The following is a 27,134-nucleotide window of genomic DNA, read 5'->3' on the forward strand; positions in this document are numbered from 1 at the left end:
TCATCGGCAGCTGACCTCTTATCCAGACAACAAATACTGTCTAAACACCTCTACCCATAACAAAATAGTATCCAGATATGGCATGCATTGCATATGATGCTCTAGCAACAAATTACAGGTGATGGGCGATATCGAAGCCCCAAGAACATGCAGCAAGGTTGACCAATAAACCTATAAAGTTCAGGTGCTACAAAAGAAATAACTGTCAATACCCCCTTGTTTGTGTAAGAATAATTATCTTAGTATAAAGTGCAAAGTGCCAAAAACAGAAGGGGGAGCGAAAGTGCTAATCTACAATCCTGTGAGGTCAAAATTGAGGTCTTACGGCATGTCATGGATTGTAGAGAAAAATCCTGTAAAGTAGGTAGAGCAATGGGAATGAGGTGGAGCAATGTAGGATATCGGGCGCACAATCTTAGTGAATCGTGGTGCAGTGCATTATACACGGACATTGCACTACAAATAAGGTGCCTTTGCCTTTTTATGTTAACATATACATATTTGTCTGTGATTTCGTAAAGTGCTGGGAAATCTGTTGCCCCTATATATATAAAAGTTATTGTTATTTTAATAAAATTTGGTGCAAGGTATTGTGATCCTGTTCTTTTATGGCAAAGAAGATATTTGATGATAAGTTTTTTTTCTCAACTCAGATGTACAATATGTACATTTTTTTACATTACCTGACTCCCTGCCAGCAGTGTGTGAGTCCCGTGGTAAGAGGGCAGCTGCATCCTGTGTCCTTATGTGTCCTCATGTATTCTTTCTCTCTTGCACACCATCCCCCTCCCTCCACAGGCTGCAGCTGCCCCTCCCCTGGGACTCACCACATGCTGCTGGCAGGGAGCCTGGTAATGTAAAATGTGTTACTATAAAGTACTGAAATGCTTCAGAATGCTGACAAAGACATTTTTAAAATCAGCATAGCATAGACTATTGGGACCTGTAACCACCTAAAAATGGCATTCCTGGTGACAGGTTCCCTGCAAGATTTCTGGAGTCAAGTGAACGACGAAAGAGATGAGGAGGGGACATTCTGGCATTTCCCTTTCCCTCAGTGCTGCTGCCGGATAAAACCTGCTGCTATGAGCCTCCACTGCAGGTCCTGAAGCCTCCTAACGCAAACTGGCTGTATATCCCATATACCTCAACTAACTACTAGTGAGTGATAATTGTGTTGTGCCCTGTAGGGTTGGGGGCTACATTTTACATACTGCACTCTGTCTGAGGATCATGCAGAGGATTTGGCATAGATCTTATAGTGGAAAATCTGTGTCAGAATCTACCCAGAGAATGACTGCTATTGAGGCTGAAACATTGCATTTTTGACTTAATGTATATACTCAAGTATAAGCTGACCCAAGTATAAGCCAAGGTTCAGAATTTAAACACAAAAATTGGGAAAACCTATTGACTGGCATCCTGCCAGTATATAGCCAGATTCCTGCCCCCAGTATATAGCCAGCCTGCTGCTGACCCCCAGTATATAGCCAGCCTGCTTCTTCCCCCAGTATATTACCAGCCAGCTGCTGCCCCTGCTATATATAGGCAGCCTGCTGCTGCCCCCCAGTATATAGCCAGCCTGCTGCCCCTGCTATATAGCCAGCCTTCTGCTGGCCCCAGTATATAGCCAGCCAGCTGCTGCCCTCCACCAGTATCCAGTATATAGCCAGCCTGCTTCTGCCCCCAGTATATAACCAGCCGGCTGCTGCCCCTGCTATATATAGCCAGCCTGCTGCTGCCCCCCAGTATATAGCCAGCCAGCTGAGGCCCTCCACCAGTATCCAGTATAAAGCCAGCCTGCTGCCCCCCACCAGTATACAGCCAGCCTGCTACTGCCCCCAACCACTATATAGCCAGTCGGTGCTGCCCCCACTGTATAGCCAGCCTGCTGCCCCCCCATTATATAGCCAATCTTTTGTTGCCCCCCCAGTATATAGCCAGCCAGCCCCCTGCCCAGTTTGGCTTTGTTGATAAATTCTCCACTTCCTTAAAGGAAATCTACCACTTGACATATTAAACTACTAAATACTCCCCACGCTCCTTCATGTTGATTCTGGTGGTGGTCTTCAGTAAGCTTGACATATCGGGATCACCTAGAAAAGAAATCTATAATTAGCAACCTGGAGCGTGGGAATGAGATATCCAGCACTCCGGACTGCTAATTATGCATGCCTCTGGCACCTCGCCCTCCCCTGTTGGAGAGGGAGATGACATCTCATGAGAGGCTTGAATTCACGGCTCCTACATGGCAAATCCCTCTCTCATGTTGGAAAGGGGAGTGACGTCACCAGGAGGCATGCATAATTGGCAGCCCGGAGTGCCGGACACTCTGGCCTGCTAATTATAACTTCTTTTTTAGATGATCCCGGCCTGTCAAGCTTAGAGAAGGACACCGCCGGGATCAACATCAAGAATAGCGTAGGCGAGTATTTGTAGTTTAATATGTCTACCAGCTAGTGATAGATTTTTTTTAACTTTATACAACCAGTTTACATCTTACTCAAAGTACATCTCAAAGTAATTTTGGATAATGCCACAATGCAGATCCCTTAAAGGAAAAATTATCTAGAAGATGTTTAGCTGTTTTACAACAATCTAATAGGGAATTATTTGGGCAATTATCCCTTTAAACTCAGCAGTTTTCAGTATTTGTTTGAAGTTTACTAGGTTACCAGTTGCTAGGGGTGGGGGGCACTGCGATGCTTGGCTAGTATTGCTTGTAAGTAAACAATTGGACAAATATATATAAATGTCATCATTGTTTCTTCATTGTGATATTTGCTTTATAGAAGTGAAAATAAATACCTTCAGAAAGAACGGTGTGATATGCAATGAGAAGATGTAAAGACAATCATAGCTTTATATAAGGATATGCGAAATAATCCTGTGTTCAATATGGAGATTAATTGCTTTAAAAAAATGTGTTTGTATAAGCAAAGCTGGTAAACCCTTGACTATGACTCCTCCTTTATATGCCTTTGGATAAACTGTAGGAAACAAAGATGGGATTAATATTCCACTGCATTTTGGCATATTATTATTCAGCTATATCAGTGGTGTTGAGTTAATAGCTCAAGTATGTATTTGTAACAAAGCCTAGTAATACTGACAAAAGAAATATAACATCCATATTTTCTGGTATGCAGCTTGTGGTCATGTGACATTTCTTTATAACCATTCCAATTTCTTCTTCTAAGTTTTTTATGGTTGCAGATCATTGTATTTACATCAAATATGCCTCTAGAATCCATAAAGAGTTTATGGGAGAGGTTTGATGTAATTCTAAAGGGAGGGGGGGGGGTGTTCGGCCGGCAGAAGGAACGTCTGCAAGAGCCCTGAGATGCCTAAATTTAGCCCTTAGATGCCTATATCTTAGGTTCCATAGCTAAGAACCATGATCTGATATCAAATTAAATGACATTATTTTCTCTTTCCAACTGCATCAGGCCATTGGTTTTGTGAGCTTCAGAATCGGGTGAATTATCTGCAGCTTGACTTCACCTGCCTGTGTCTCTAGATCTGTAGCTCAGAGGATGTGGTTTGAAAGAGAAAATACCCTTCTTTAATTTGATTCAATTAAAACCATGCTTCTAGCTGCTATAGAACCCAAGATATAAGCATCAGCTTCTGAGCCTGACACATCTCTGACAAAAGACAAGTTTTCAGCTCATTTTCACATGACTTTGGAGGATTTTTTTTTTAGAAGTAAATGGGTGAGATTTCACAGAAGCAATTCTTTAAACTATATATCATACCGTACTTGGAGATGCTTCTTGTTTAGTAGGGTAAAATAGGTGACAGGTTCCCTTCATTGCATTATTTTTTGTATTGGCACATTCTGACACCCATAACTTTCTAAATACTTATAGCTGTGAAAAGGATAATGTTTTGGCAGGACAAGCAGTCATTTTTTTGTGGGGATGAGTTTATGAAAAAGCAGTGATTCCTATATTCATAGGGGATTATTTATTGTTGGTTTTACTGGACTTTTTGGGGCATTTAGAGGTTGCTTTGAGGTTTTTTATGACTTTTCACTACTACAAGTCTCACAAGACTACTTCTGCCACTTCTGGTATAAACATAGAATTACTGCTAGTGCAACGCTATGCAAAGTCAGATTCCTGACTTGCTACTTTTTTATAAAGTTTCATAAAAAAAGTTACATAGTCACTCCAGTACCCTGCTGATTTTATGTACCGGGACTGGGACTTTATGCAGTGTGCAAATTTTTTGCAACTTGTTGGAAAAAAAATCCCAGACATTAAGTAGCGCATTAGAACATTTATTAAAGGGTCAATGCCACTCTGATGGGTGGCAGAGTTTCAAAAGCAAACATAGTCTGTCCAAAAGAGCCTGTCTAATAAAAAATAACCCCCATAGAGTTTTTTTCCATTATAGTGTAATGTTTTAATATTTTAATAGAGGGTATTTGCTGACAAATGTGTTTAATGTGTGGAAGGAGGGATTAGAATTGAATCAACAGATCTAGAACTTACAGTATGCCCGTTATGATACAGTGGGATGCTGGTGTACTCTGAAAATATAGGCTACAGTAAGAGTAGCTGACTGTTGGATGACCTGTTAATGTTCCTTTTTGACTAAATGACTAGATATACCCTGAAAGGACTATTTCAAAGTATTTATTTAGGTGTTTGTTAATTACATAAGTGATAAGGCCTAAAGTTCATTAATTTACCATCCATTCTATACCTTGATATGTATATCTTTAGCAAAGAACACATGGGATATAGTGTAGGTTCCTAGGACAGCCTAATCTGTATTAATAATTACAATAATTATGTATAATTATGGTTTAAGTAAAACTCAAGCATTTATAATTGTAAATTACATAAATACTGTATATTAATCATCATAATTTTATGTGCAAGTGTTATACATTCTGCATGTTAATGTTTTTGAAATAGCTATGCAAGCTTTGAAATTGGTATGTATATAAATAGAAATTTTGAGGCACGTCTGAAAGTCTCCATATTTCTATGTTATGTGTGTTTTGAAAGAAGACATTTCAGAATATCTAAATAATAATGTCAGGGTAGAAGAGACTGAAATCTGTTTCTGGCAGATTGTTCCGCTTAAAATATCCAGCTAACTTTAGAATGACAACAATAACACCAATTTTACCATTTTGTGTTAGAAAATAATTAAGTCAGTATTTAAAGAGGTTGGTAAATTACAATGTACTTTTAACATCTGTAAGAAAAAATACACTCACCAGCCACTTTATTAGGTACACCTGTCCAACTGCTCGTTAACACTTAATTTCTAATCAGCCAATCACATGGCGGCAACTCAGTGAATTTAGGCATGTAGACATGGTCAAGACAATCTCCTGCAGTTCAAACCGAGCATCGGTATGGGGAAGAAAGGTGATTTGAGTGCCTTTGAACGTGGCATGGTTGTTGGTGCCAGAAGGGCTGGTCTGAGTATTTCAGAAACTGCTGATCTACTGGGATTTTCACGCACAACCATCTCTAGGGTTTACAGAGAATGGTCCGAAAAAGAAAAAACATCCAGTGAGCGGCAGTTCTGTGTGCGGAAATGCCTTGTTGATGCCAGAGGTCAGAGGAGAATGGGCAGACTGGTTCGAGCTGATAGAAAGGCAACAGTGACTCAAATCGCCACCCGCTACAACCAAGGTAGGCAGAAGAGCATCTCTGAACGCACAGTACGTCGAACTTTGAGGCAGATGGGCTGCAGCAGCAGAAGACCACAGCGGGTGCCACTCCTTTCAGCTAAGAACAGGAAACCGAGGCTACAATTTGCACAAGCTCATCGAAATAGGAAAGTAGAAGATTGGAAAAACATTGCCTGGTCTGATGAGTCTCGATTTCTGCTGCGACATTCGGATGGTAGGGTCAGAATTTGGCGTCAACAACATGAGAGCATGGATCCATCCTGCCTTGTATCAACGGTTCAGGCTGGTGGTGGTGGTGTCATGGTGTGGGGAATATTTTCTTGGCACTCTTTGGGCCCCTTGGTACCAATTGAGCATCGTTGCAACGCCACAGCCTACCTGAGTATTGTTGCTGCCATGTCCATCCCTTTATGACCACAATGTACCCAACATCTGATGGCTACTTTCAGCAGGATAATGCACCATGTCATAAAGCTGGAATCATCTCAGACTGGTTTCTTGAACATGACAATGAGTTTACTGTACTCAAATGGCCTCCACAGTCACCAGATCTCAATCCAATAGAGCATCTTTGGGATGTGGTGGAACGGGAGATTCGCATCATGGATGTGCAGCCGACAAATCTGCGGCAACTGTGTGATGCCATCATGTCAATATGGACCAAAATCTCTGAGGAATGCTTCCAGCACCTTGTTGAATCTATGCCAAGAAGAATTGATGCAGTTCTGAAGGCAAAAGCGGGTCCAACCCGTTACTAGCATGGTGTACCTAATAAAGTGGCCGGTGAGTGTATATTGTAATTTGCTGTTTTATTTTCATTTTGTCTAAAGAGCTGAATCTGCTGTGCATACATAGCCACAGTATGGCTGAAAGAAGTCTGAAGGCCATGAATTATATTTCATATTATTATGCATGGAAATTGCTAAGAAAATACTTACTACTTTTTAGAGAAAGAATTTTGCTTCAATAGTGCATATCCATTATTTACTTAAAAAAAATTTTTATTATAGTTTTGTAATCCCACATTCCGAGAGCCATAACTTTTTATTGTTACAGCTTAGCTGTAATTTTAGGTGTATTTTGTTACACCAGTTGTATTTTTTATTGTTCCATTTTTTGGGTACACAAAACTTATAAAACAATTGCATTTCCATTCTTTTAGTTACGTTTTGTCTGCAATTACTGCATGGCATCTGTAATGTGTTATCTTTATTATATGGATCAACACGATTCCAGCAATATCAAATATGTTTTTTGATGCAAATAAAAAAGTTTGGAGGGAGGTTGGGGCAGAAAAGAAGAAACACTTGTCTGATATTTGTCATGGTTGGTCCCGCGACCCAAGTCAGGGGTCACGGGCTCACCCGTGCCTTCTGTCCCCCGCCGGCAGGCCGCAAGCGCCACTCACGTGCCCCGGCTCCTAGCGCGTCTGCTTCGGCTCCAGCTGCTGCTGTTCCGTCCTCCTCGGCTGTGTGCGCACATCCCCATCACCTGAGGCACGCGCGCGGCAGCTTCTACAAATTTAAAGGGCCAGCGCGCTGCCCTTTACCTCTTAATCTATTTAACCCTGCCTCTTCCTGTTACCCTTGCCGGATCTTCATGCCTTGGGCCCTAGAGAAAGCTGTCTGTGCCTTGTGCTGTTATTGAGATTTCCCGTTGTGACTTCGCTCTTTTGCCGCCTGCCCTGACCTGTTGCTATGACTCTGACTCCGATCCTGTGCTGCCTGTCCTGACTCCTACCTGTCCCTGACTATGAGATTGCCTGCCGTTTCTGTACCTTGCCGTTGGCTGCCACTGCGGACAAGTCACGCCTGTTGAACAACCTGGTGGTACCACGCCGCAGCAAGTCCAACCCGCTTTGCGGCAGGCTCTGGTGAAAACCGGGTGCCACTTAGACTCCGGTCACAGGTAGTGGCTAGTGCCATCGTCCGCAGTGGTCCAGAGGATCCACAACCTCTAAGCCTGACAATATTGTATGGTCTGTTCTGCAAACTGCCACATTGAAACCTGCCATATATTTGTATAATGCCTACAGGAAGGGAGATAAGGGGCTTTATTTTTTTTTAAATAATTTCAGTTCTTGTGACAAAACAGTTAATGTGGCCTGGTGGCAAAGCTTTCAGAGAATAAAACTATTAAAAAAACACTGAAAAAGAATAGCATCAAAACAATCATGTGAGATGTGAATTAAACAATATAGAAAAATAAATACCAGGAAAATCACTTTAAAGCTGGAAATAATTCTCAATACTTGACCTTACTAGTTACTTTTTTTTTTTAAATCAGATATTTTTATTGAAAGTTTTTTCCCCCCTTTTACAACCCCAACAAGTACAACAAAGAGGGAGATATGTACTTTTCATTGATTTTAGTCTTAGTTGATGGCAGGGGCAGGAGCAGATGGCATTGCTAGGTCAAAAGGCACAGGTCCCGGATCTTTTAGCCTGTGCCCCGTATGTCCCAGGTTAGCGTCCCGGGTAACTTGTCCGGGCAAATTTCCCCACTCTCATCACTATCCACATCCTCAGCCATTGGTTCCATTCTCCACTACAGAGAGCAGGAGACGGAATCAGACAGAGTCTCCTGCTTCAAGCAGCTTACTATAGCTGCCGGGAGCAGGAGACGCGAGTTGATGACTTCACTGCTACAGAATCCTACAGTATTGTGGGAGCACGTGGCGCCTTGGGGGGCAGGGGATGATGGTTTTGGAGGGGTCTGGAAATATGATAGTGAAGATTAGATATGGAGGGAAGGGTAGGAAGGGGGGCTGCTGCGGGTCCTGTGGAACGCAGAAGTATCTGCGGTTAGATAAGTAGATAGCGATAAGACAGTAAAGTCCAAAGAAAAGCACAGGTAGGTGTGTGCGCGCTGCCCCTACGGCTAGAATTGTGGTAGAGAGGTAAAAAACTCCAAAAAGAGTATAGGAAGAACTTTTTCTGTAAAATATATAGTGTTTATTTTTCAGTGGCGGACGACGCGTTTCGAGGACGTATTGTCCTCTTCATCAGGTCCATAAGCATATTACACTAAAAAGACATCGAACAAAATAGGGAGTGGGGGAAGTGGTATAAATAAACCTGGGGGAGGGCTAGGTGGACGCAATGGGTATTGACGTACCTGCTGGGTGATGGAGCAGGGTACAGGGGCAGCGTCACTGGTTTCTGGCAGGAGATACCACTGTGGGTAATAAGAAATGGTGGAGATAAGTTTAGGTGTGAGGGGGGAGGAGAGGGGGGAGCTAGGGGATGGGGGTCCGGGTGGACCGGTACTCACAATTATCCAGTGGTTCGTGCGCGCTGCTTGCTATAGCATAATGACAGTGCGGGGAGTACAGCGGGTTTATAAAGATGGCGCCTGAAAATGGCGCATGCGCAGAGCGGAGCGCCCGAATTTTTGGCGCATGCGCAGTATTCTTAGTGGAACAGAGCTTAGCCGAATGGTGGAGGGGAGAGGGCGGGGACACATGAAAATGTAGACAATAGGGTTGAAGTGTAGATGGAAAGGATAGTTGGAGCAGCAGTATAAATATAGTTAGTCTGTACACATAGATATGATAAATTGGGTATGTTGAGGACAGTGGAGACATTGAAAATTCATAGCAAAAGCAGCATATTATTATCTTGAGAGATGACCAATAAACAGTGACAGGGGGAGGGGGGGGAGACATATGGAACAATATAAAGGCAAATAGCAAATTTATTAGATGTAATAAATATATATATAAATGAATGTCAATCGTGAGAAGTACATAATCACAATCCAATAAAAAGGTACAATACATATAATAAACATATCTGTATAGCTGAATGTATATCGTGAGAAGTCCATGATCACAATTCCTGGATCAGATTCTGGGTCCGGTAAGCAGATGTAGAGTTAGCGAATGTAGATGATATGCTTATCCGTGGTTGTCATTAGACTCGTTCCAGAGATTCGTTGAGGCCGTTGGGGGACAGAGTATTCAGTTTGAAGATCCAAAAATTTTCTCGTTTGATCAGCTGATCCAATCTATCAGGGTGGTTCTTCGGGATTCTTTCAATGGGGATCAGGGATAGGCTGCAGAAGTCCCTATCGTGATGGGTGAGACAGTGTCTGGAGACACTATGAAGTAGAAAGCCCGCCTTAGCCTTGCTGCGGTGGGTGTTCATGCGTTCCCTAAGTGTTTGGGATGTCCTGCCTACATACTGTAAGGTGCAGGAGCATTCCAGGAGATATATGACAAAGTCAGAGTTGCAATTGATGAAAGATTTGATAGGGAAGGTTTCTTTAGTAGTCTTGGATGTAAAGGTAGTGGATCTGTGTAGGAGGATGTCACAGGTTTTACATTTTGGCACCCCGCACTTGAAGGCCCCTTTTAGTTCGGGGAAAAGGCTGGTTGTGGTTTTGGTGGCAGATTTTGTACGGAGTCTGGAAGGTGCTACCTGAAAGAGAAAATAACCCCAAGAGGTCTCAGACTACCATTTAAATCCCCTTTCCCCAACGACACATCTTTCTCCCAAGATTGGGAACTTTACCTCGAAACCTGCTCGTCGGGTTTGATAGATAGGCTCATACATAAGAGATCCAGAATGGTCGACACCTACATTGAATCTATTGACACGATCAAAAATGATCTAGAACAATACATTAACCATAGCGATTACTCTAGCCTAAATGTATCTATTTCCAACAGGCTCCGCTCACTAGAATACTCCCTAGTCTCCAAAAAATCAAAAAAGCTCATCCGAGACCGCCAGGAATACTTCAAACAAATCCATAGATCATGGGAACCAGACAGGGATCAAATTGATCTCCCCGTCCCCGCCCCCACAACCCCCCCCCCCCAGAACCCACTCAAGGTCACCATCCGACACAAGACATAAAGCCCCATCTCTCCACCCAAATATCCCCCCATTAATGTCCATCTCCAATCAGACAGCAAAAAATAATAAGAAATACTCCCACATACCCACCAAAGGACGTATCTATGTCAACCGGACCCACAAGAAACCCAACGCCTCCCATTCTCCCGTTCCCAATGTTGCTTCACAACCCGACCCCAAACAGAACCGTAATAATCCCGTCCGGGATCACCAACCTCATGTAGACTTTCGGCTTTCACAAATAACTACTCACAATGTGACAATAGACAGCCAAATTGAAATATCTCCCTGTTCCTCCACACAAAAATCAACGACACCCTTACTGCCACTTACCAACCCAACAGCCCAACCCTCTCCCCAAGAGATTCATAATGACACTCTGAATCCCAAAACCCCTTTATCTCAGGACTCGAGCCATTCACTGTCTTTTTTAGACCTACCACCCAATCTCAAGGACCCCCCACCCATGATAATGGAAAATCTGGTCATGCCCCTGTTGAGTCCGAAAGCGACCTTCTCCATTTTCTCCCCAGCCAACAGACAAAAAAGAAAAGGAGGACCAGAGGATGTAGGGGAGGGAGAAATCGGAACAAAAAACAAAAAAGTAAACTATTAACCAATACTAAAGCCCAGAAGGTAAAAATCTTTAACCTCTCAGCACATACCCTCACTCCCAGCGAAACAAGCTTACTCAGCAAAGGGCTTTCCTTTTGCCCCTCCACCGTCTCTAATGAATTTGACCTCTTTCTTGACTTGAATCAATTTATCCGCAAGATGACCCTCACTAGGCACTTTGCTATGAAAAATACAGCTGACCCAGCCCCCCCTTCCGATCCCCCAGACAGTTTCATACATACCCACCTAAAACCCCCCTCTTCATTTAACCCCACACATAGCAGAGGACCGTTCATAGATACCTTCTTCCACACAGTATCCACCGAATTCAGGACGCTTAAGAGAGGACCCCACCCATCCAATATCACCACTAATGAGAAGAAGGCCCTGAAACAACTTATGGATAACACCTTGATAGTTATCAAACCGGCTGATAAGGGTGGTGGCACTGTCATTCTTAACAGAGATGACTACATCACCGAAAGCATTTCGATCCTCTCAGACTCCCAATATTATTGCCGTTTGGACCAGGACCCAAAACTTGACCATTTAAACCAACTCTCCACCCTGGTACAAGAAGCCCACTCATCTGGCATCCTGACAAAAAAAGAAAGAAACTACTTAATCCCTAAAAATCCTCGCACTCCCCTTTTTTATTACCTCCCTAAGATCCACAAAAATCCAGAAAAACCCCCCGGGCGACCAAATATATCCGGTGTTCACTCTGTTACATGCAACCTCTCCGAGTATGTAGATATACTTCTCCAAAAATATGTGGTAACACTACCAACTTTTCTTAGAGATTCTGCACAACTCATACTGGAGCTAGAACAAATTAAATGGCAACCAGGATACCTACTCATGACCATGGACGTGACCTCCTTGTACACCAACATTTCACACGACCTAGGAATTCAGGCCATCCGAGAGACCCTCTCATCAGACACCCTAATGCCACCTGAACAAATTGAATTCATTCTAAACAGCATTCGATTCATCCTTGATCATAACACCTTCTCATTCGGATCCAATATTTATAAACAAACTAAGGGGACAGCCATGGGCACCAGGTTCGCTCCCAGCTACGCGAATATTTTTATGGGGGCCTTTGAGAAGAATCACCTCACAGAAAATCCACTCTTTTCCCATAGACTTAAATATTTCAAAAGATATATAGACGATCTGTTCATCATCTGGGAAGGCACTGAAACCGAAGCGCTTCTATTTACAGAACAAATCAACACAAACAACTGGGGTATCCAACTCACAGCTAACATCTCCCCAACTCGAATAGAGTACCTGGATCTTCTAATTTCAGTAAATCAACTATACTCTGGTCTGACCACTGAGACTTTTTTTAAAAAAGTAGACGTCAACAGCTTCTTAGACTTTACCAGCTCACACTATAAAAAATGGCTTTTAAACATACCCAACAGCCAATACAAATGTGTAAGAAGAAATTGTACAGATACCAGCACATTCAGAACCCAGTCCAAACTCCTCAGGGACCGTTTTGCACAAAAGGGCTATCCATCGAAGGTCCTCAAAGATGCATACAACAAAACCCACGCTCTGACGCAGAAGGAGTGCCTACTACCTCCCCGACATATCGAAACCACCCATAAAAATAGGAGCACCAACTTCATCACTAAATACACTACTGACCATAAGATTATTAGGGAAATTCTCAATGAGCATTGGCATATCCTGCAGAAGGATCCCCACATCTCCAACACTCTCCCGGCCAAACCTCAGATCACCTTCAGAAGAGCGCGTACGCTAAAAAACCTTCTAGCACCTTCCAGACTCCGTACGAAATCTGCCACCAAAACCACAACCAGCCTTTTCCCCGAACTAAAAGGGGCCTTCAAGTGCGGGGTGCCAAAATGTAAAACCTGTGATATCCTCCTACACAGATCCACTACCTTTACATCCAAGACTACTAAAGAAACCTTCCCTATCAAATCTTTCATCAATTGCAACTCTGACTTTGTCATATATCTCCTGGAATGCTCCTGCACCTTACAGTATGTAGGCAGGACATCCCAAACACTTAGGGAACGCATGAACACCCACCGCAGCAAGGCTAAGGCGGGCTTTCTACTTCATAGTGTCTCCAGACACTGTCTCACCCATCACGATAGGGACTTCTGCAGCCTATCCCTGATCCCCATTGAAAGAATCCCGAAGAACCACCCTGATAGATTGGATCAGCTGATCAAACGAGAAAATTTTTGGATCTTCAAACTGAATACTCTGTCCCCCAACGGCCTCAACGAATCTCTGGAACGAGTCTAATGACAACCACGGATAAGCATATCATCTACATTCGCGAACTCTACATCTGCTTACCGGACCCAGAATCTGATCCAGGAATTGTGATCATGGACTTCTCACGATATACATTCAGCTATACAGATATGTTTATTATATGTATTGTACCTTTTTATTGGATTGTGATTATGTACTTCTCACGATTGACATTCGTTTATATATATATTTATTACATCTAATAAATTTGCTATTTGCCTATATTGTTCCATATGTCTCCCCCCCCTCCCCCTGTCACTGTTTATTGGTCATCTCTCAAGATAATAATATGCTGCTTTTGCTATGAATTTTCAATGTCTCCACTGTCCTCAACATACCCAATTTATCATATCTATGTGTACAGACTAACTATATTTATACTGCTGCTCCAACTATCCTTTCCATCTACACTTCAACCCTATTGTCTACATTTTCATGTGTCCCCGCCCTCTCCCCTCCACCATTCGGCTAAGCTCTGTTCCACTAAGAATACTGCGCATGCGCCAAAAATTCGGGCGCTCCGCTCTGCGCATGCGCCATTTTCAGGCGCCATCTTTATAAACCCGCCGTACTCCCCGCACTGTCATTATGCTATAGCAAGCAGCGCGCACGAACCACTGGATAATTGTGAGTACCGGTCCACCCGGACCCCCATCCCCTAGCTCCCCCCTCTCCTCCCCCCTCACACCTAAACTTATCTCCACCATTTCTTATTACCCACAGTGGTATCTCCTGCCAGAAACCAGTGACGCTGCCCCTGTACCCTGCTCCATCACCCAGCAGGTACGTCAATACCCATTGCGTCCACCTAGCCCTCCCCCCCCCCTTCCCCTTCCCCACCACATTTCATGTTTCCATTCCCCTTATCCCACGCAGGACTACAACACTTTCCAAACCAATACCCTTCTTTGACACACCCTTAAGCATTATGTTCAGGTAAGCCTCATTATATACATTTATATATCTTCCAGTTCTGTCTATTATCATTAACATGTATTTTACCATTTATGCTAAATTAGACATACATATTACAAAGTTTGTATGTATTTTATAGAAATTTATAAAGCTATATGTATTTTGATGTATTTTATGTAATTTAAGCATTTTTACATATATTCCTGTTTCTTTGTACATATCAATTTGTACGCATGTATTAACTCTGTATTAATTCTTTGTACATATAATTACTTATTTACTCTATTTATTTATACCACTTCCCCCACTCCCTATTTTGTTCGATGTCTTTTTAGTGTAATATGCTTATGGACCTGATGAAGAGGACAATACGTCCTCGAAACGCGTCGTCCGCCACTGAAAAATAAACACTATATATTTTACAGAAAAAGTTCTTCCTATACTCTTTTTGGAGTTTTTTACCTCTCTACCACAATTCTAGCCGTAGGGGCAGCGCGCACACACCTACCTGTGCTTTTCTTTGGACTTTAGAATCCTACAGTGAATGGGGGGGGGGGAGAAGCTGGAGGAGAGATAGAGGTGAGTATGAGTGGTTTTTTAATTATGCAAGGGAGGGTGGCACATTGAGGGGACTTGACACTACTGCTGGGCTGCTTATGGAGACGGGAGGGGTGAGGAAGCTGGCTTGGGCATAGCATGCATGTGTGTGAAAGGGTGGCTTTGGAGTAAACGAGGGAGAGTGTTTGGGGTAGTAGCAGGGTAACACTGTTAGGGGACCCAGAACATAACATAGGAACAATAAAGAACATACGATTTCTGTGTGGTGAACTCCACAGAGAGGATACATGGCTGAAGAGGACACATGGTGATGCCGGGCCTAATGGAGAAGATAGAAGACAAGTCACCTGCAGCCACTGGATGTAACAAGTACGGATATCTCCTGTGTTTTCTGTAGCTCTATGCAATGTGTATAGGTTGTGTACAGGAGTGCACACTACTGAAAGTTTGGTACATATGTATTGGGGCCCATGCCCCAGATCTTTTACCACCCTAGCAACACCCCTGGTTTATGGTGGGATTTATTATTTATATACTACTTTTATGTTATATAGACAGTAGAAGAATTCAATGCTGGAGAATAGAAATAGAAATAAAAATAAAATACAATTGTTAGCAAAATATGCCTTTATGCATAGGGAAAACCATCTATAATTAGCTAATATCACATGAGTGCATAAGGGGAAGTGGAAAATGTTTTCAGAGTAGAGGAACAGATCTCGTGACCATCAGAAAGAAGCAGTTTAACGTGAAGCAAATACAACCACATTGTTTTGCAATTGTTGTCATTTTAATACATTCCTCAAATTCCTTAAATTCCTCTAATAAATAAATGCCCCTGCTTTAAAGACCATAAAAAGAGTTGGTAAACCCTTCAAATATATTATAATATGTCATACATGTTTTAAGTCACAGCTAAACAGACTATACTGTGTTAGCTCTCAAAGGAAGGCATGTAATATACTGTCATATAATATGATATAATATATAATATGTACAAAGTATTAGTAGAAAGACAAGACATACAATAGTAAAGTTCAGACAAGTTATTTACATTGCTGGTAGATGTTTTTAACAGGGCTGTAAAAGCATTTGTATATTAATTTTTATAATGGAAAATCTTAGAGTTCCATTAGCATTTTTTGTTTCAAAGGTCAAACTATCAAAGAGCACTTTGTTGGGCTGATAAGCTGCTTTTATTGATGTTATATAGTGGAAGAAACTGCATGTTTTACAAAGACAAACAGAGCCTTTATATGGAGAGAAGTATACTATTAACATTTCTGAACCAGAATGCAAGGCTAACCAGCAGAAAAGATGTAAATAGAAAATTGGGATTATATCAGCAAATATCACAGGCGATGTGGTATCCACAACAATTGTAGTGTAAGCAAACAGCCTTACCAGTAGGATAACATAGAAGCAACATTTGATGTCCAAGGGCTGGTGACTTCCCATTTCATTTGTTACTCTTTTATGTTATGGTAATAGCAATGTAACAAACGGGCATTTCCTAATTTAATATTAACAGCCATTTATTTCAAGAAAATGAAGTAGTAGCCAGGTAAGATTTTTTAGATTTTATTCATATTATTATTTTTATTTTTTTTGGACTATTGTGTGTAACATAGGTAGACTATTGTGGGTATTATAGCTTTACGCACAATTATTGATAAGGAGAATAATTGATATTATATAATTTTCACAAAACTGTATTACAATTCTTCAAAATCAGTGGTCAATACTGCTCTATCAATTCCAGGTAATAATATCCTACTAGACTACAACAAATGTATTTTTTTAAATATCAGGTGTAAATTTGTATGTGGTAACACATGCATGTTCAGCCATGATGGAAGTATTTGTATATGGGAAGGGGAAGCTGACAAGTGAATCAAATATTTAAAGTATTTCTGTAATTTCTGTCCTTAAAAATTCTCAAATCTCAACCCCCTAGTGATGTTTACGCAATAAAGATAATTTGTAACCCCATACTGTACAATTTTACTCAGTTTTATTGCTGTTGTAGCTTCTATCACTCCCTAGGCTGCTCAGTATAATATTCCAGTGTGTGGGCAGGGACTTTCAAACAGACACATACTGATCCATCTATTCCTGTGAGTGGACAATGTGGTTAGAGTATCACGATACAAGGCTTATATACACTTTCATTTAATTTCTGAACATTTAACTAGAAAGAGAGATGAGACAGATGAGATGATGAGATCCACGAGATGCATATTACACACTGTCAGCCCTGCTACATATCTGTTCACACACTATGAGATCTCCTGTGCCTACACCCCTCCCCATGTAAATAACTTATCTGCCTGTAGCTTGTAGCTTCTCTCTCCTCAAAAAGTGAGTGTGTTTCTGTAAGCTCCGTCCTGGACCTTGACTGATAGAGACAGGTTCGAATTATACTTGTGAAATGCTGTAATTTTGTTGATAATACTGAATTAGAGAATGTGTTATTTTGTTATACTGCCATGTGTTGATTAGGAGAATGCAGAACTTTCTGATTCCACAAAATAATTTTAGTATGATTATAATATAAAGCTTGATTATATAGCGCCACCATATACCGCAGCACTGTACATATCATATTTTTTATGTTGGTGGGACAAGAGGCGGGGTGGGATGCCACAAGTCCAGGAAATGTGGGAAAGAAGGAGCGATCATTGGCCATATTGCTTCCCAGGAGCAGAACAGTAACATAGATTGAACAGGAGATTCCCCATGTGTAGGCTCTATCATATCTGTCGCAAAAGGTATCATCTATGGACCAGCGCATAGGTTACCTATCTGAGATATGTTCTAGTCTTGGACAATTTTGTTAAAATGACTTGTCAAAGTTCTGTCTCCTGTTTAAGGCAGTACTTTCTTGGGAGAAAAAGGTTGCCTTAATATGTGTACAATAGATTTTTGGCTATTAAAACGAATGTAATGTTAGCATTTCAAGCTTGGATGGTGATATCCTTCAGACAGAGAAGCAATGTTTTCTGGGAAATTGCAAGGTTCTGATTAACAATGGATAAATTTGCTGGACAGATGGATAATCTGTGCTATATCATTATAGAGAATGCTAAGAAATACTATATATGGAAAGTACAGGAGAAACAAAGGAAGTAGGGCAGACATCATTTTAACATGAGGACATCTGTGTAGCATTAAGTGACAAAATGACTATTTTCTCTATGTAGATATGTGAACCTGTATTAGCAGTTACATGGGACATGAGCAGTGCAGCATGCTTAGTATCAAGTACTATATTATGGCAATAATTCTTTGTGTGCATCCTGGCCCGGTCACCATATCCATAAACAATGCATACTTTAACTACATTTTGGTATGCATCTCTATGCTTATGTTTCATTTAGTGTCTTTTAAAGAATGCTTTATTTCATTTGTCAGGCTACATTTCCTAAGTAAGATGCTTAAGTCATATGTAACACATTAACATAGCAGCTAAACTGGGAATGAAGCATACATTCAGAACATACCATGCCTATGTTCCCTCTGAAAGATGCATTTCAAGAGATTTTTATACTCATGATATCAGTGCAAACTTATGCAACATGCACCAAAATAATATATATTTCTCATTTCAATGTTGTTTTTGTCATATTTCGAGCCAGTGTTACAACCTGAAATCACTGATTAGGTTCAAAAATAATAATGGACATCTAACAAAACAGGGTCCTAAAGGTCTCAATGGAACTTTTCTTGGAACCGACAACCAAATAAACTATCATAGAATATCTACCATATAAAAAAAATACCTAAAAAAAGGTGAAAATGCTAAATATATACAAAGGGTGGGCCTTCAATCATTTACTTTGCTGAACCCAAGAAACTTAAAGGGGTTTGCCCATGAAAAAAAAAGTTCTCAAATTTTTATACTAAAGATAATTTTTAACCCCTTACTTTACAATTTTACTCAGTTTTATTGCTGTTTTAGCTCCAATAACTCAGTGATGGTCAGTGTAAAATTCCAGAGTGTGGGTGGGGACTCTCTAAGCAAACACTTCATGATTCCTCTGACACACAGAGTCAGCTCTGCTATGCCTGGATAAAGACTTTGGAGCATATTTATCAGGGCCTTTGTGCCACGTCAGTGGTGTAGAGGCCCTGAAATAATCGAAAATGCTAGCTTATTGCTAACACTAGCGATTATTTGTCCCAATCCACCAAAATAAATGGGGGTGTGTGGACGGCCGAGCAAGGAGTGTGTGTGTATGGGGGGGGGGGCAGCTGGGAGTGGGCCAGGGCGTTATTGTCCCCACATCTGCGCACTCGGTGCTGCCGGATACTTTTCACTGGCTGCATTTATTTGTACACCAGGCTGAAGACTCTTGATGTATCGCGCTGTGAAGATGCAGTGGTGGGGCTATCATATGTATTTTTGTTAACAGGCAATTAGAAAATTTGTTATTGTGTTATCCTGAGTATATTTAAGGATAATTTAAGAATATTTAAGGTTTAAGCATATGACCTACCACCTTCTTAAAAGGGAGAAGATTCTCATTGCTGAGGTCCACCCACGGAGATCCCCACCACCCGCTATTAATCAAGGGCATGTGTTCATGTGTACACTCAAGTATGTTTTCTGTAAATGGGAGCTCTAACGGCAGAAATAAATTGCAGTTTTAAAACTGCATCAGTTTAAAAAAAAATCCCCAGTAGTCAATACAATTGAGGCAACTCCATTTTATGAGCATTTAAACTTCATCTAATCTGCATTTATTCTTTCTATTTTTTGACTGAGCTGATGCCCTAAAGCTGATCTTGAATATGCAAATGCAGAACTATACTAGTGAACTGCTTTCTTCTTCAATACATTAATCTGTTTATTAACTAGAGCGGTGAGTGGAAACAATAACTAATTTTACATTCTGTCCAAAGAGTATTTCTGTCCAAATAGTATAACAAGTTTGACATGGTAATTAATTTAAATATAAATCTATTATTTTGTTTTCATACATCCATTCCTTTACAGCTCCTCAGCCCTCAGTTGCTCTCCAGTCGTATCTTGTTGCTTTTATATTTGGCAATGTTTACCTGGTTATAGGTATTTTAAATAAAGAACTAACATCATTGGAAAGGTTGATTTTAGACACAAATCCATGAGGGTCAACCCATTTTGTCTTGTCGATTCTGAGAAAGGAAAAAATACCCTTTAAAGTAATTTCCAGTTGGATCACATTATGTAAATAAATCCCTCTCAACTCCAAAAAGTTTTTGAGACACTGTTTACAAAGGATTGCACTTCTTTTTAAGTCTGGCACACTTCAGTTGAAAAGTCTTGTCCAGGAATTATAATTGATGACCTATACTTTTCAGCCTTTTGTAAACACAGGGCACAAAGAACTAAGTAAGTAAATCGTTGGCTCCATGGTCTGTTTAGTGGCTATAACTTCAGCCACAGCTTTTATAACAGTGGATAGAAGCCTTGGCCTTAGGTATGGCTACCAAACTATACAGAGCACACAGCCAACTGTTTTCAGTTCCATGATTTGTGTTTATGCTGAGAGGAATAGCTTATTTGTGTTAGGCCTTATGCACATAAACCGCTCTCCCCACCAATGTCCATAGGAAAGAAATGATCTGCTGTATATTTTGTGTTGTGGCAGTTTGGCTCAGTCCCGGTACATGCACCGTGCCTCACTGCAGCAGGAGCATGAGGCCTAAAGGCTGAGTGTTTGTCCATGACATTCTGACATTGATATCCCATGGTGGTGACATCACAAGGAACAACAAGATCACTGCCATGTGCAACACCCCTGCGGATGCAAAGGGTTAAGTGGGTGTTGTCAAAGTGTCCCTTTCCATATCAGAAGCTGTGACAGGAGAGATTTAGTAATTATAGTCTGTGAATGCTGCCTGGAAAGGCAACAGTTAAGTGTAAGTTATTGACCAATGATTTTGGCTGTATTGTAACCTGGAGTGTGATTGGAGAGGTAATACCATCTGACCAGGGGGAGTGATAAAACCCCTGTGCAGTGGGAGCACAGGTCTCTTAGGCCCCAGGCCCTTCCACAGAACAGAGAGTCTGTCTTAGCTCTCAGGCCTCAGCTATTACCACAAGAGCACATTCTCAGAGTACACAGAGTAAAGAGAGACAGTGTCTGTTCACCATCACACAACTTATGCCCAGGATAAGAGTCAGGAGACTCATAGCAGCAGCATCCATAGATTGGACACAGCTACATCCCAGCCTGCACCTACTGCCAGGCTGGTGAGCTATTCCTTAGCACCACTCGCCATGACCACTAGAATAATCCAGAATCTCCAGTAATATGTTCTAAGATCGTTTTGGACATTTGCCTGCAGTTGTTCCAATAAAGAACCGTGAGTTATTTTGCACTACGTTGCCTCCGTCTGTTCCCTGAATAAGGCTGTTACCACCAAGAGCTCCCCTTCCATCACCCCGGGACCATATATTACGGACACACAGGGGTGGCCCCAGGGAGAACCAGTACCTCAGCCACTCCCTCCATATTTCTGGCATACACCAACTGCTGGAGACTTGCCAGGCAGTAAAACGGCCCTCCGGTCCCCTCACCAAGCACTGTGACATTAGCGTGCCTAGGCCTTGACCACCAGCCACTCCAGTATTCTGGGCCCCGGCTGCCTCGTGGCCCCAAGAAAAGGCTAGGCCCCGTTGGGGGATGTTGCACATGCATCTTTTAGTGGGCAAAGTCCAGGTTTGTGCTCTGCGGTCCCAAAACTGAACATTTCGGCTCCATTCATCACTAAAAGTAATTTAAATACATTCCTTTTAATTAGTAAAACAACCCTATCATGTTTATCTGATGTTGTAATGTTTAAAGTCATTTCTGAAGTAAAATGTAGAATTATACAAGACAATACGTTTCGACATTATTTAGGAGTAGAATTACCAATAAATGAATTATTGTTTGGATGAATTAGTGTATTTTATGCTGTTAGCGGGGGATAGTGCTATAGAGCAATTACATCATGACGGTCCTAAGTGATTAGCTTAGACCTGCCAACAATTTGCTGGATTGGAGGAACATGAGCATGGATGCGTGCCATTATTTCACTATGTAGTGCTTGTTGAAGAAGAAGGTTATATTCCTCTCCTTTAGGAAGAGATCTGGTCTCAAGCAATTTTACTCCTTATTTCCTGACCTCATTTTGTCCTATTTTAAACAATCTAAAACTGAATATTGTATTTTGATCATATTATTGTAGCATTAGTCTGCTGTGATAACAGATGTTGATGTTTTTGGTGCTGTTTTTCAGGTACAGATCTCCTTGGAAGTTCTCTAAATGTCCCGGGCTTGGCAGAACAGCATCACCCTGTGGATCTCTATTAAAGTACAGCCTTGTACATGGTTAAGACTAGAGCTACAGAAATATAAGAGCTCAATCTCAATGAACACCTTTCATTGAGATTGAGATTCTTCATGATTGAGATTCTTCATGATATAGCTACTTGGCCCTGTTTCTTAATTTTTGGTCACTTAATCCTCTTCAATACATTATTTGTACAATTGCAGATTAGAAACTTTATAAAGAACTATAACATCTTCCATTAGAATCAGACGATTATCCATCTTTTAAAGATTGTCTTCTCAATATAGACTGTCTTCTCAATATATATATATATATATATATATATACATACATACATTCTACATGATGGAACTAATAATCACTCAAATTGTAATTTGCTATTGCCAATGTGCAAAGTATGACATTGGAAAAGAAACGTTATTTTGAACAATGAAGAAAGGCTTTTTCAGGTTAATATACAGAACTATTCATACATATATTTAGAATGAATAAAGTTCAAGTCCGCACAGTGAAAGAATTCTTAAGAAGGAGGGGTGCAGTGCTTCCAAGGATCTTGGCTTGCTCCTTACTTGTAGTCAAAAAATGGAAAAGGCAGGCAGCACTCCAGGGTTCAAATCAAACGTGAGTGATTTTTATTGGAACGGGTAGCGACGTTTCGGTGTATTACACCTTTCTCAAGCCTTCCTCAAGCTTGAGAAAGGTGTAATACACCGAAACGTCGCTACCCGTTCCAATAAAAATCACTCACGTTTGATTTGAACCCTGGAGTGCTGCCTGCCTTTTCCATTATATATATATATATATATATATATATATATATATATATATATATATATATGTGTATATATATACATATATATATATAGAGAGAGAGAGAGAGATGGTACATCAAGTAAAATAGAATAGCTTAAGGGTACAAAGATAAGTTAAAAATATTAGATGATTTATAAAATCAGACAAACAGACCGGAGAGTATGTACTACAGAGAAAATGCCAAGAAAACCAGGGTGGCTGCTTCCTATGCCATCAAAAGCAGCGGTGAAAAGATTGGGCAGGGAGATTGAGAGACCCAACATTAACCATTGGACAGTTTGTGGGTCACTGAGGGTGGGGCTTGTGCTAGCCCCCTCTAAAGAGACTCAATTGTCTATGCATTTTCAAGACACACATACTACTGATTTTGAAAAGCACAGATAGTGATAGATCTGCTTGTGCTCTGTGTCCTGCTCTGCGGCTCAAGATACACCGTGATGACATTGAGCTGCCTGCATCCTTCATTAGAAACCTTTCACCATTCTCTGGGCAATACAATCTCATACCCACAGCATCAGATTTTTTACACTTGAAAAAGGGTTAGCACACTCCAAAACACATTGGGGCTGATTTACTTACCCAGCCCATTCACGATCCAGCGGCACGTTCTCTGCGGTGTATTCGGGTCCGGCCGGGATTTATTAAGGCAGTTCCTCTGACGTCCACCAGGTGGCGCTGATGCGCTGAAGAGCATCGGAACGCACTGGAGTTCACCGAGCCGGGCTGAGTGAAGGTAAGTGCAAGTCCTGCGACACTTTTCTTTTTTTAAATGCGGCGGTTTTTCCGAATCCAACGGGTTTTCGTTCGGCCACGCCCCCCGATTTCTGTCACGTGCATGCCGGCACGATGCGTCAAAATCCGATCACGTGCGCCAAAATCCCGGGGAAATTCAGGGGAAATCGGCGCAAATGGGAAATATTCGGGTAACCCGTTGGGAAAACGCGAATCGGGCCCTTAGTAAATGACCCCCAATATTCTTCACACTCTGAGTGCGCCATTCGGTTAATCCCTATACACTCCTGAACTACGTAAGTCTTGTCCAGTGTGGCGACTGAACATAGACCAATACCTTGAAGGTAGCACCAGAAACTACCTTTTGATGCTTTGAATAGTGTTGTGCCTATTTGGTGCACAACACCAAAACGTGAGCACATACCCTTCTTTATTTCAACCAGAAAATCCCATACGGTATTACACTATTTAGCTTTTTCACCTGGCCTTCTTTTCTTTTGCCACTATCCATCTCTCACTAGAAACCTGAACAGAATGATTTTTTTACTATTTTGTGCTGGTGCTAAATGGTAATGACATATGGGTGGATGTGCTGACTGGGGAGTGGGCCAACGTGGGGTGTTCCTGTCCCCGCGCCTGTGCCCTCACTACAGCCACTGAATTTTTATATGTGAAAATTCTTCAGGTGTGTTTATTTCTACACCAGGCGCTGCCTGATAAATCTAGAGGACAAAGCGGCAGGCTACCATACACCAACACACGAACACCGGCGTATGATAAATAACCCCCATAAAGCTAAGTGTATATCTTTAAAGTAACAAAATGATAAATTAATTACAAAAGAGGTCTGTCTAAATTAAATCATATAATATATACTTAAATAATTACCATTTCTTCTAAGGCAATAAAATTATAAGGTTATATGAAGTCACATGTATGCCATTTTAAACTAATTTAAATGATGTAATATAGGCACCAGTTACTAATTGCATAGTAGTAAATATATAGGTGATGATAGTGGTTATATATCGCATGACAAATTACAGCATGTCTATTAGAATCATTAAAGTGCACAAAGTGCTACATATGACAAGCAAATAGGACTAGTATTAGAGGTAAAAAACATGTGAACAGTATTATATGATTATACAAAGATACATACATACATATAATGCATATATAATACATATCCAATTCAATAACTCTTAAAACTGGATGACTTTGATGTCACAAGTCTTACTATTCGAAGTTCTTCTTAATCTTTGTCTTGAAAAAGCTTAACTAGATCAATAGAGGACCCCAGATACCCCCAAGAAAGATCTGTGTGGAATAACACATACATAAATCAGCATACAACCATAAATAAGTAAAAATATAAATTAACTCCTGTTCTAATAAAAACACATATTTTACAGAAAAGTCTAAAGCTAACTGCCTCATTAAGTTCTGTAGAAGAGATTGTATCTAATTCCACTATCCATTTTGTTTCTTCTCTTAAAAGTGCCTTTCAATGTTTTGTGTGTTAGAAGCAGCTGTAATTCTCCCCATATGTTCCGGGATCCTAACTTTATGTGCTCTGGTGGTCATGCAGATGGATATCTTTTCACATGAACATGTCGCAAAATGTATAATGGCCTAAGTTTTACAATTAATATAATGATCAACTTTAAATTGCTTATTACCAGTTGAATCCCAGAAATGTGTGGAGTGAATAATAAATGTACAAGCTGCACATCCTTCACATGCAAATGAGCCCCATTTGGAGCTATGCCAAATAATAGATGGTCTTTGCAGAAGACTGGAGGCCAGATCTGGATGCATTAGTAGGACTGTCCAGTGTCTACATAAGATGTCTTGTAGCTCGGTCCAATTAGAATTAAAAGATGTCAAAAATCTAATTTGCTAATCTGTCTGTGTTATTCTTTAAGCATTACTTACCTTACTGACTAGAAGTAATTCACTTAAAGCTGCTTTAGTACAATTTTTTCCATTTTGATTTATATTTTATTGTAACTCCTATCGATAAAAGGATTGGTCAGATCTTTTGCCTGTTTTTCAAAAATTGTTTAATTGGAGCAGATCTGCCACCTTCTTAAAAATTGGCTGATTGGAATGGCCCTTTTTGACTGGAGGGTAGTGGGAGGAAGGAGCATGTTGAAATTATTTGGTAGATGTTCACTTTATATAGAAATCTATAATTATATATCCATTACTAACTTTAGTGATTTATAAATTCAAAAATTCTACTGAAATTGAACTATATTTCCAGCTACGCTAGATGGTATTTCTAGCTCTGCTCTGAATAAGATGTCGTCTATATATCTGAACCACAGGAGTAGATTATGTCCTTCTGTGTTTTACAGTGTTGCACAAACAGTGGTTTTATGTCTAAGCAACGTTTTCTGAGTGGCGTGAAAAAGTCCTTGCCACTTTATGCCAAAAAGTCAATGATTTAATCATTTACATTGAACCACAACATTTATTTAAATGTATGTATGTATATATATATATATATATATATATATATATATATATATACATTTTTTATTACGATTTTTGCAGGGGACCCCAAAAATTCACAATGACAGCCCTGTTCATAAAGAAAAGTGGGCTTTTCAGAGTCATGTCAGAGATTGATAAAGTCATACAGAAAATGATGACTTCAAGTTATTTTTGCTAGAGGAGGATATGCAAGCTATTGATTTTTGTAGCATACCTAGTTTCTCAGTCATGGTTTTTCCATAGTGATTTAATTTTTGCTAAAGTGTTTTTATTCAACCTTTTTCAAAATTAATATCAACCTATTTTTTAAAGCAATGGTAAACACTTATATATTTATTAAATTAATGTGCACACACACTAAGGCTCTGCTTTCTAAGTGAACACACACAACAGGAGTCTACATTTGTTATATTTGCAGTCGTCAAGATCCACACTGGGTCTTAAATTCAGTGCTCCAGGTAGATTGTACTATTTAATTTTTCTCATTAACCTGCTTGTTGCATACGCAGCTTTGTGTATTCTAGATTTACCTTTTAAGAAAAATGAACTCTCATCTGCAATTGCCGTTGGACATTAGTAAAATATTAAAGTAAAATATTGTGGCTTGTGACTGGAATTTATTTATTTGTCTGTTTCTTGAAAATCTGCTGCCTGAAAGTGTTTAAGGACATTACAGGGATGCAAGAAGGTCCTTAACCTCCTTTATAGTGCAGGTCACAGTATTGGCGAGAGAGTCAGGGAAAGGGAGAGATTGGTCCATAAGATATACTCTGTAGATCTGACAAAGTAATTCATAAAATCATCAGGACAGAGGTCTGGAGGGTCTGGTATTGCTGGATGCTCCT

The sequence above is a fragment of the Engystomops pustulosus genome, chromosome 4 (assembly GCF_040894005.1).
Source record: "Engystomops pustulosus chromosome 4, aEngPut4.maternal, whole genome shotgun sequence".
Lineage (NCBI taxonomy): Eukaryota > Metazoa > Chordata > Amphibia > Anura > Leptodactylidae > Engystomops > Engystomops pustulosus.